Genomic DNA, 10509 nt, shown 5'->3' with positions numbered 1-10509 from the left:
TGGCATTTTGCATTCCCGATCTCAAGCTTCCATTATTCCTTCCATCCTTAAAATTCTATCCTTTGACATATAACAAGATCCTAAACTCAAGAATGATAAGCATCTTGAGACAAGGACAAGAAGAAGTTGAGAAAAGAAGAGCAGACATTATAGTAAAGTGGGCATGTAACTTTCACACGAAAGTTCCCATAAGTGGCATTTATGAAGGGCAGCAGTTAACCTTGATCTGGACAATACCTAACTGAGGTTCCATGTCCAAAGAATAAACAAATTCAAGGTGACCACTATTTTCACGTTGTCTAGATAGAACCCTACTTGTTCACAAGTAGCCTGTCTTTCTCTACGAAGGTTGAGAGCATAAAACAGGAAATAAAATCTATCTCAAAGTAGAAGAAATACTTGTAGAATAAACTTCAAACATCTGGGAACAGATGCTGAGGTTTCTTCTTTCACCGGAGAAAAGGGGTCTCTTACCATGCTTCTTCCATCCAGAGATTGGTGTCAGCTCAATCCAGAGGCTGAGGAGTCCCACTAGCAGGAGAAGGCTAGCAGAGGGCATCCTGACTCAGTCTGCTGGCCACCAGCGATCCCTCCCTTATAAGCCATGTTGGGGTGGGGGTGGAGTCCTTGGCAGCTGCAAGCAAAAGGGGGGAGGGAGGGAGGTTTACTCTCCCTGGAAGGGCAGAGCCAAAACTGAGGTGGACCTTCTTCATTTTCTAAATGTGTGGGGTGGAGCAGGAAAGATTTTGGAATCCGGTCAAACTGAGAGAGCAAAGCCTGAAGAGGTATATGTCTCCAGATCCCACCTATGCTCAAAGCATGGCCAACCCTCAGAAAGCCCATCCTGGGAGCAATTCCCCGAAGAAAACAAGGGGTCCAATTGATCCATCAAGGCCCTCTCACCATTTGTGTTGGGTCCAAACACCACCTTGATTGAGAACCCTTCTTCTCCTTCTTGTTCTTTTGATATTAATTAATTAGTTCATTAATTCATTGATATGCCTCCCCCAACTGAACCAAGTACCTCTGGTTTGCATGCAAGAAAGAAGAAAACCATAATCCATACAAAATGACGTCTCTCGTGAAAACGTTGAAGAGTAATAAACTAGGTAAGAAAACTCAGATCTTTGGTAGAAATATGGAGAAATTTTCTGATAGGGAGAGCAATTAATTAGTGGAACAGAGCTTCAGATATTGTGGGTGCTCCAACACTGGAGATTTTTAAGAGATTGGATAGCCATTTGTCTGAAATGGCCTAGGCCAGGGTCTTCTGCTTGAGCGGGGGGTTGACTAGAAGACCTTCAAGTTCCCTTCCAACTCTGTTACTTTTGGTAAGTCATCAACTGGGGCACTCAGTGTCCTTGAAGCATTTAGAGGTTTATCTGTGTCCTCGGGGCAACCTGAGTGGTGCTTCTGGTTCCTGTAGTCTGCATTCAAAGGGTGTTCATCCCAAATTGTATAGCTAAAAATCTGTAGAAAAAAGGGGGAAATACTTCTTTCAAAAGAAAAAACTAGGAAATCGAGTTCCAGCCTCCTGAAAAAGCAACTTTGGATGAGTGAGAATCTCTACAGAACAGAGTTAGAAGGGACCTTATTGGTCATCTAGAAGTCCAACCAAGCTGGAGACCCTGCAACATTTCTGACAGATGGCAGTCCAGTCTCTTCTTGAAAGTTTCCAGCGATGAAGCTCCCACAACTTCTGAAGGAAACATCTCTTCCATTGGTTTGGTTGTTCTTACTGTCAGGAAATTTCCCCTTATTTTTAGGTTGAATCATCCATCCATGGTGGAGATCCAAGGACTTGGTCCTTTCCCTCTCCACTGAAAGAGGTCAGCCACCAGTTTAGTATGAGGCATCAACAACATAGTGCTGACAATCATCTATCTCTTCCACAGAGAGGAGGAGGGGGTCAAGCTATTTTCCAAAGGACCTGAAGGCCAGACAAGGAATAATGGATGGAAACTGGACAAGGAGGGATTCAACCTGGAAATAAGGATAAATTTTCTGACAGTGAGAACAACCCACGGAACAGAAATTGCCTTTGGAAGTTGTGGGAGCTTCATCACTGGAAGCTGTCAAGAAGAGACTGGACTGCCATTTGTCATAAATAGTGTAGGGTCCTGTGCTTGGGTGGGGGGTTGGACTAGATGACCTACAAGGTCCCTTCCAACTCTGTTAATCTAATCTAATCTCTACCCTGAGCTGATGCCTGATTCTGGACACTATCAGGATCAAGACAAAGAAAAATAGGCTCAGATTTAACTTAGTCCAAATAGAACAGATGTTCATTCATCATTCATATCAATCGAACCAGGATAGCAGCTGGAGGAAAGAAAAAAAAATACAGAGGGAGGCCACAGGGAGGTATTCTTTCAAGTCTGGATTTCCCTTGGTAAGCTTCCACCTGTTGGTTCTTGTCTTGTCTTGCCCTCAGGCATTACAGAGAATAAATCACACTATCTGCTTTTCCCTTCATGTTTTGGAAGGCTCTATTATTATGTCTTGGCTCAACTTTCTCTGCTGTAGGCTAAACATACTAAGTTACTTTCACTGCTCTTGGAGAGAAGCAACCTAGAACTAAAAAGAAACTTCCTGGTGGTGAAAACAATTAACCAGTGGAACAGCTTGTGTTCAGAAGTTGTGTGTTGCTCCCGGCCTCCTTTTCGCTGTCAGAGGCCTTCAGGAGCTTCTTCTTCTAACCCTAACAGACCTCTGGATCGATCCAGAGCTTTGTTCTCAGCTCCAGAGGCCTTCAGGGAAGCCTGGCCAGCCTTGCCGGCTGCAGAAGAAATGGGCCGGCAAGGCAGGTGTCGGGGGCGAGTGCGAGGCCTGGCTACAACTGTCCAAAGGTAAGTAGTAGGGCAGCTCCACTCCTCCATCCCCACCCTCCATCCCCACCAATTTTACCTGTGCACCCTGGAGTGGGCAGGATCTTAATTAGGGCTTGTTTGGGGGGTAGGGCTTATGTTGGGAGTACATGTAAAAATCAAGCTATGACTTACTTTCAGGGTAGGTCGTATTTTGGGGGAAAACAGGGTAGAAGACATCCAAGATCCTTTGCTACTCTATTATTTTATGTTCTATGATTTAGCTGCAATCTCTTCACCATCTTTGTCACTCTTCTCTGCACTCTTCCTTTGTGTTCCTCTTGTATTGTGATAACCACAACTGGACACATGATCCCAGGGGTGGTCCCAGCAGTGGAGCCAAGAGGAAAATGTCTGCATTGACGACGATGATGATGGTGGGGGTGGTGATGATGATGATATCCATTCAGTCATGTCTGACTCTTGGCGATTTTCTTGGCCAGGTCTTTCCTCATCTTCTGATCTTGCCCTACTTCCTTGAGGCGTTTGCTGCTCTGTCAGCTTTGATGGTATGTAGACACCGAGTTCTTTGGTGGCCTGGTGGCCTTTTATCCCTAACTCTTCCCAACATAATTGCTTTCTCCAGTGAATTCCACCGCATGACATGGCCAAAATAAGTGAGACACAGTTTCATGATTTTGCTTTCCAGTGACAGGTCTGATGTTATGCCCTTCTGTGCTTGCTTGTTAGTCATCTTTACTGTCCAGGGAATATGCAGGCACCTTCTCCAGCACCACAACTCAAATGAGTCAATTTTCTTCCTGTCTTGATGTTTGAAGGTCCAAGTTTCCCAGCCATGGATAGCTAGGGGGAACACAATAGAGATCTTGGCACTAGGGCTGCTGTTGATGCATATCAAGATCACATTGGCTCTGGCAGTTGCTGCACACTGTTGACTCATATTTAATTAATGGCCTACCAAAACACTCAGATCCTTCTGAGTGTAATATTACTGATGAGTCAGGTACTACCTATCTTATACCTAAACATCTATTTTTTCATACTATTAATATGATTTATAACTGTAGCCTCCCATCTCGTACACATGACTCTGGGTGGCTTACTGTGATGACCCAAAGGGGTGTGGCACAAAGGCAACACAATTGGATAATCAATAAGAGTTCCTTTATTATCTCCAACTTTGACTCCAATGTCCAGGTTACCTTCTGGCTGGAGAAAAACTCTCCCTGCCTTTGACTGCAGAAAATTAAGTCCAAACAAGCCAAACTGAAGTAATTAGTTTGGCAGGGCAGGAACAAGAATTTCAGACTTGAAGACATGGCAAAACTCACATGGTTGGGAAGATGCCAGGAACAGAGATAAGCCACTACAACACAAGATAAAGTCACATTTGCTCCCAGAAGTTGCCACACGCAGCCTGTCTTTCTTTTAAACTGTCTTCCCAGCTATGGCTAATGAAGGGAATCAGGGCCCTTTCCTCCCCCATCAGCCATGCAACGCACATTGCTCTCCTCTCCGTTCCTCCCTGCGCACCCTAGGATGAAGTGGGCCTGGGTCTTCCTCTGAACTCCCTCTCCCTTGTTCTACCTCTTTCCTGCTCTGCCCAGCCTGACTTTGCCGTTCTCCAGCCTCCTCCACAGCCAACAAAGCCACACGCTTGCTCCCTTTCAGCTGTCCGGCTTCTTCCTTGGATTCAGACTCTGACAGGGGCATGACACTTACACAGAAAACCCGAAGTAGTGGAGAATCCTGGAGTTCTTGGGATTGAAACATGTTTCGTTAGGCCTGATGTTCAAGTTGGCCTTCTGAAATGTTAGCAATCCCTTCCACTTTGGGTCATCCAAACATTAATGTAAACACAGACGAGAGAGGGCTGTGATTCTCCCATTGTGGTCACCGGCTTCACCACTGTGAATGCCTCCATTGGGTAGCATCAACTCTAGTTCTCAACAGGGTTGTGAGACATAGAATAATAAGGTTGGAAGGGACCTCAGATATCAGCGGATCAGTGGATCTCAACCTGTGGCCACAAAAGATATTTAAAGGGTGTCTCTGGTGAAGAAAAGTTTAAGAACCATTGTTCTAATCCAATCTCCTGCCTATACCAGGAGACCCTCTTCTATTCTGGACAAATGGCTATCCAAGCTCTTCTTGGAAATCTCCAGTGATGGAGCACCCACGACTGCTGGAAGGAAGCCATTCCACTGATTAATTGTTCTCACTGTTCTCACTTCCCAGTGTGTGTATTTCGAATATCTGTGGATGTCTTCAAGCCCTTATCCTGCCTTGTCTCATCAATTGCTTCAGTGTGGTTTGTGTTGTTGTTTTTCTATTTATAATTTATATGTATGTTGAGTTTGAATGGAAGTTCTTCATTTCCCAACTGTTTGTGGGGGAGTTTTTTTCTCCAGTCAATGATAATTGGACCTTTGAAGCCAAGTTGAAAGAATTAAAGGGACTTCACCCGTTTTTGTGACTTTGTTGCTTTTGTATCCCACCCTGGGTCATCACAAGGACCTTGGTCAGAGGTCTTCGAACTTGGCCACTTTAACACTTGCAGACTTCAACTCCCAGAATTCTCCAGCCAGCCATATGGGCTAGAGAATTCTGGGAGTTGAAGTCCACAAGTCTTAAAGTGGCCAAGTTTGGGGACCCCTGACTTAGGTCAAAATCCCTGGACTCTTCTGGAAGAGCGGAGTGGAAGTTTTTGTTCTACTAAAGGAGAATATTTGTAGTTCAGGGTTGACATGAGGGGTTCTTGGCGCTCTCTGAGCTTGCTTGCTTTCCTGCAGACATTTCATTACCAGAACCAGGTAACATTAGAGGAAGTTGTCCCAAAGGTGCTTTTTTAAAGGGGGCAACTGGACTTTCTGGGAATGTTTTCTTTGAAGATGTTTTGCTTCTCATCCAAGAAGCTTCTTCAGCTGTTTGACTTCGTCTCTTACTTCATTTGGATAACCATGACCTGGATGACTGAGAATCTTCATAGGCATTACAGGAAGTTTTTTGGGGGGTCTAAAGCCATCTCACCTGGAGCAGGAGGCACTGAAGAGTTTCACTCGTGCCGTGGTCATCTTTTGACTGGGATCCCTGTAATTCTCCTAACATGAGGCTATCCTTGAAAACTTTCTGGGGTCAGGTTATGATAAAGGAACTGCATATTTAGTTTTAGATATCCTGACAGCAGCAAGGATTATATGAGCCAGCCGTGTGCAGCGGCAGCTAAAAAAACTAATGCAGTCCTAAGTTGCATTAACAGAGGGATACAATCAAGATCAACTCCACAAGCATAGCTGGCTGGAGAATTCTGGGAGTTGAAGTCCACAAGTCTTAAAGTGGCCAAGTTTGGAGACTTCTGACTTAGAGTCAGTATGTTCTTTCTTCTGCCCCCAAAGGAAATGGGCGACCGATTGTATGTGTTTGCCCAATATGTTTGCCAAAGCTGGACCCCCCCCCCCCGTGGCCTCCGTTTATGGGTCACACTTCCTGAGAGTCAACAGCATGACGACGACAACATTCCTTGCCTTTTTAATTTCTCACCAAACAGGGACATACCTCAAACAGGTACAAAATGCACCAGCTAGACAATAGTGAAGGAATGCGCTTAAGGAACAGTTGCAAATGGTTAAAAGTTAATATCCAACTTGTTTTTTTCACCCAAGAATGTAGGATGTGAACTTCAAGACCTTCTCCTGCTAGGAGGTCCAAGGGAAGAGTGGACCCAACAGGTGAGAGAAGACTATGGCTCTGTCTTCCAAGAGAAGGAGCAGCAGCAGCAGCCAGGAGTCCTTGGATGGTCAGCAGGGAGAGTTCCCAGGCTGCCCACATCTGGGGAAATGAACCCTCTGCTTGCTTCTTTAGGAACCCCGGTGTCAATCTCAAAGAAACTTTGGTATTTAGAATAGAATGGGATGGCATGGAATAAAATAGAGTAGAGTAGAATTGAATAGAATTAGAGAGAAGAGAAATAGAGGGGAGAGAAGAGAAGAGAACATACAGAATGGAATGGAATAGGATAGGATAGGATAGGATAGGATAGGATAGGAAAGGATAGGATAGAATGGGAATAGGGTAGGGTAGGGTAGAGTAGAGTAGAATAGAATTAGAATAGAATTAGAATAGAATTAGAGAGAAGAAAAATAGAGAGAAGGGAAGGGAAGGGAAGGGAAGGGAAGGGAAGGGAAGGGAAGAGAAGAGAAGAGAAGAGAAGAGAAGAGAAGAGAAGAGAAGAGAAGAGAGGAGAAGAGAAGAGAAAATACAGAATGGAATAGAATGGAATGGAATAGAATAGAATGGAATAGATAATAGGAATAGAATAGAATAGAATAGAACAGAATAGATATTAGAATAGAATAGAATAGAATAGAATAGAATAGAATAGAATAGAATAGAATAGAATAGAACAGAAATTAGAATAGAATAAGAATAGAATAGAAATAGAATAAGAATAGAATAGAAATAGAATAGAATAGAATCACAGAGTTGGAAGGGATCTTGGAGGTCTTCTAGTCCAACCCCCTGCTCAAGCAGGACCCCTATATCATTCCAGACAAATAGCAGTCCAATCCCTTCTTGAAAAACTCCAGTCATGGAGCTCCTACAACATCTGGTGGCAAGCAGTTCCACTGGTGAATTGTCCTCCCTGTTAGGAAGTTTCTCCTGAGTTCCAGGTTGCTTCTCTCCTTGATGAGTCTCCATCCATTGCTTCTTATCCTGCCCTCAGGTACTTGGGAGAATAGGTGGACCCCCTTTTGTCTCTGGCAGCCCCTCAAATACTGGAAGATGCTATCATGTCTCCCCTGGTCCTTCTCTTTACTAGACTAGACATACCCAGTCCCTGCAACCGTTCTTCATATGTTTTCGCCTCCAGTCCCCTAATCATCTTTGTTGCTCTTCTCTGCACTCTTTCTAGAGTCCCAACATCATTTTTACATCGTTTTTTTTTTTACATACATTAACCCTTCCCCGCCCATAGACCATGCGACTGATTCACAGTTGCTCTCTTACCCATTCCTCCCTGCATGCCCTTGGATGAAGACAGGATGGGCCTGGGTCTTCCTCTGAATGCCCATCCGGCTTGTGCCCTTCCCCAGTTTCCTCCACAACCACCAGAGCCACACGCCCACTCCCCGTCAGCTGTTCGACCTCCCGCTCGGAATCAGAATCCAACAGGGGCAGGACAGGCTGCCCGCAGCTCTTGGGAGCTCCATTTTGGGCTGCAGCAGCCTCCTGCAACCATCTGCCAGCGAAAACAGAGCCCCTTGAGTTTGACACCCCTGTCCTACAGTCTCCCTGTCAATCTTGAAAGAGTTGTCTCCCTGAGAGCACCGGTTCAGCTGAACCAAAACCAACATAAAACACTGCTCTTTTGGTGGGCAGCCTCGTGTCTGCTTTCAAGACACCACAAGCAGGTTTTCATCCATGGTTCCAAGGAGCTGATCTTCATCTTGAAGATATGAATCTCCTCTGTGGCCTTAATAAGAAAGGGGTGGGAAGAAACATTCAGGCAAAAAAAAACCTGAATGCACAGGTACAGCATAGGTGGTACCTGGCTCAATAGGAGTGAGAGGGATCTCGGAGTCCTAGTGGGCAACCATGTAAATATGAGCCAGCCATGTACAGGAGCTGCCCAAAAAGTCAACACGGTTCTAGGTTGCATCAACAGAGAGATAGAATCAAGATCATGGGAACTTCCGGTTTGTCGGCCGCGAGCGGCAGGGATTTGCGAAGCTGCGCGATCCCTGCCCCGCTAGCCGTTTTGGGGCTCCGACCCAGACGGAGTGCGGAGCTAGCTGCCCTGCAGGGGCAGCTGAAGGTAGGGGATCCGGAGAAGGGACTGGGGGTGTTGCAGACCCCCTTCCCGGCCGGCAGAACCCCCTTTTCCCAGGACAGTGCAGCGGCGGTCTGTAATGGCCGCCACAAAGAAGCTGGCAGCCGGGTAAGAATGCGCAGGAGGAAGTGGAGAAAGTGCTTGAGAGGAGAAAGTTTTTCTTGGCTCCTAGGACTCTAAGACATATTTAATAAAATTCCTGAAAAGTATGACTTTCTGAATAATACCTGCCAGAAGAGGAAAAAGCGGCTGTTTGAAGGTGCTGAAAGGATAGCTTTCCCTCTTTTTCTACGGAATAAATAACTGGATATTAAGAAACCTATTTTTTTAGGTGAAAATTGGTTTTAAGCGATGAGTGGGAAGAGAGAGGATTAAAAAGAAAATATTTGTATGCTAAGACTTTGTTGGAGCAGATGCCTTAAGGATTTGAAGACTAGAATATATTGTAATAAGATTTTAAACAGATTTGGACTTTCTTTCTCTTTGATTGATATTACCCCAGAAGGAGAAAGTGAGAACTCTGCCTTGGTTTGAACTGATTGATAACTTTGGGATTGTTTTATCTTTTTATTTTCTTTTGAATATTCTGGTTGTTGTAAGAAGAAAGAAGGAGAAAAGAAAAGAAAAGATTTATAATGGCTCTTTCTGTTGAGGAACTAAGAAAAAGAATATGAACAAGCAAAAAAAAAATGGTAAAGATGGTGTGGAAGAAGCTTTCCTTTTCTTAGAAATGGCGCTTACTAATTATCAACAAACATTACAACAGATGAAGACAGCAGAGGAACAAGAAAGAAAGGAAGGAGCCATCTTTAATGAATCTCAGAATTTGATCCAGAAAGAAGGAAGAGAGAAAGAAAAGAAAAGAAGAGAAAAGAAGAAAACTAAAGGACTTAAGGACTTAAGATCTAAAAAACATTTAAGAAAGGGAAAAATAAAGTGCAAAACCAATATGATGATAGTAAACAAAAGGGAAAAGGAATACGACAGAGAAGGGAAGCCGGTAAGGCAGAGACTAGAAGAAGGGGGTAGAAAGGTTTGTTGGGAGAAGAAAGAAAGGGAAAAGGTGGAGAAAAGCTACAATGTTTTGAAATTAAATGAAAAAAGGAATTTTTATGGATAATGGATAAAGTATAATTTTTTTAAAAAAAAAGATTTTGCAAGGTACATAAGATGAGATGGTAGTATTGCAATGGTTTAAGAGTTGACAAGAGATTAAAATGTTAAAATGTTTAAAAATGATTGGCTTTAAAACTTAATAATAGGAGAGGTTTAGAATATTGTTTTAATTAAAGAGTTTAATAAGATTATGGTATTGATGTTATTATAAAATTTTTATTATAGTATCTTTTTTTAATATTTGGATTTATTGTCTAATTATGCACTTAATTATGTTGGATGTATTAGTTAGATAGAATGTACCAAGCAAAATCTGATTGGGTATTAGATATTATTTTAAAGATTAATTTGATTAACTTAGGGGGAGATAGAAAGGCATCATACTCTGATTAATGATTTCAGGAGAAACTGATTTTTTTTTTTTTCATAAGGAATGAGACAAAGGGATGATAAAAAATGGACAAAAGATACAAATATAATGATTCAAACTAAGATGATTAATTAAGGTAGAATTAAGAAGTGTGAAATATGTGGAGAAGTTAATATAGAAGGCTTAGAATAGTAAATAAAATAAGTAATGATATGTAAGATGAGCATGAATATAATTGAAGTCCATGAAGAGAGAGACACCTGGGTCCAAGTTACTTTCCAAAAAGATTTTTTTATGTTTTGTGTGTTGTGTGTATATGTCTTTTGGGGGAGAATTAGTAAAAACTTGTAGAAATATAGAATGAG

General features: G+C 43.0%; 1 long non-coding RNA gene across 1 annotated transcript; it reads left to right on the top strand.

Annotated features, from left to right (window-relative positions):
* The first annotated feature begins 708 nt into the window (after positions 1–708).
* LOC113428899 (uncharacterized) lies at positions 709–6859 on the top strand. The gene is made up of 3 exons (XR_015748408.1): positions 709–1109; positions 3311–3376; positions 6491–6859. It is a non-coding gene; the product is annotated as an uncharacterized LOC113428899 (long non-coding RNA).
* The last annotated feature ends 3650 nt before the right edge of the window (positions 6860–10509 follow it).

This window comes from Notechis scutatus, chromosome 3, assembly GCF_049901735.1.
Source record: "Notechis scutatus isolate UNSWTSFEM ecotype Mainland chromosome 3, rNotScu1.2, whole genome shotgun sequence".
Taxonomy (NCBI): Eukaryota; Metazoa; Chordata; class Lepidosauria; order Squamata; family Elapidae; genus Notechis; species Notechis scutatus.
This window is presented reverse-complemented; position numbering and strand designations above follow the sequence as displayed.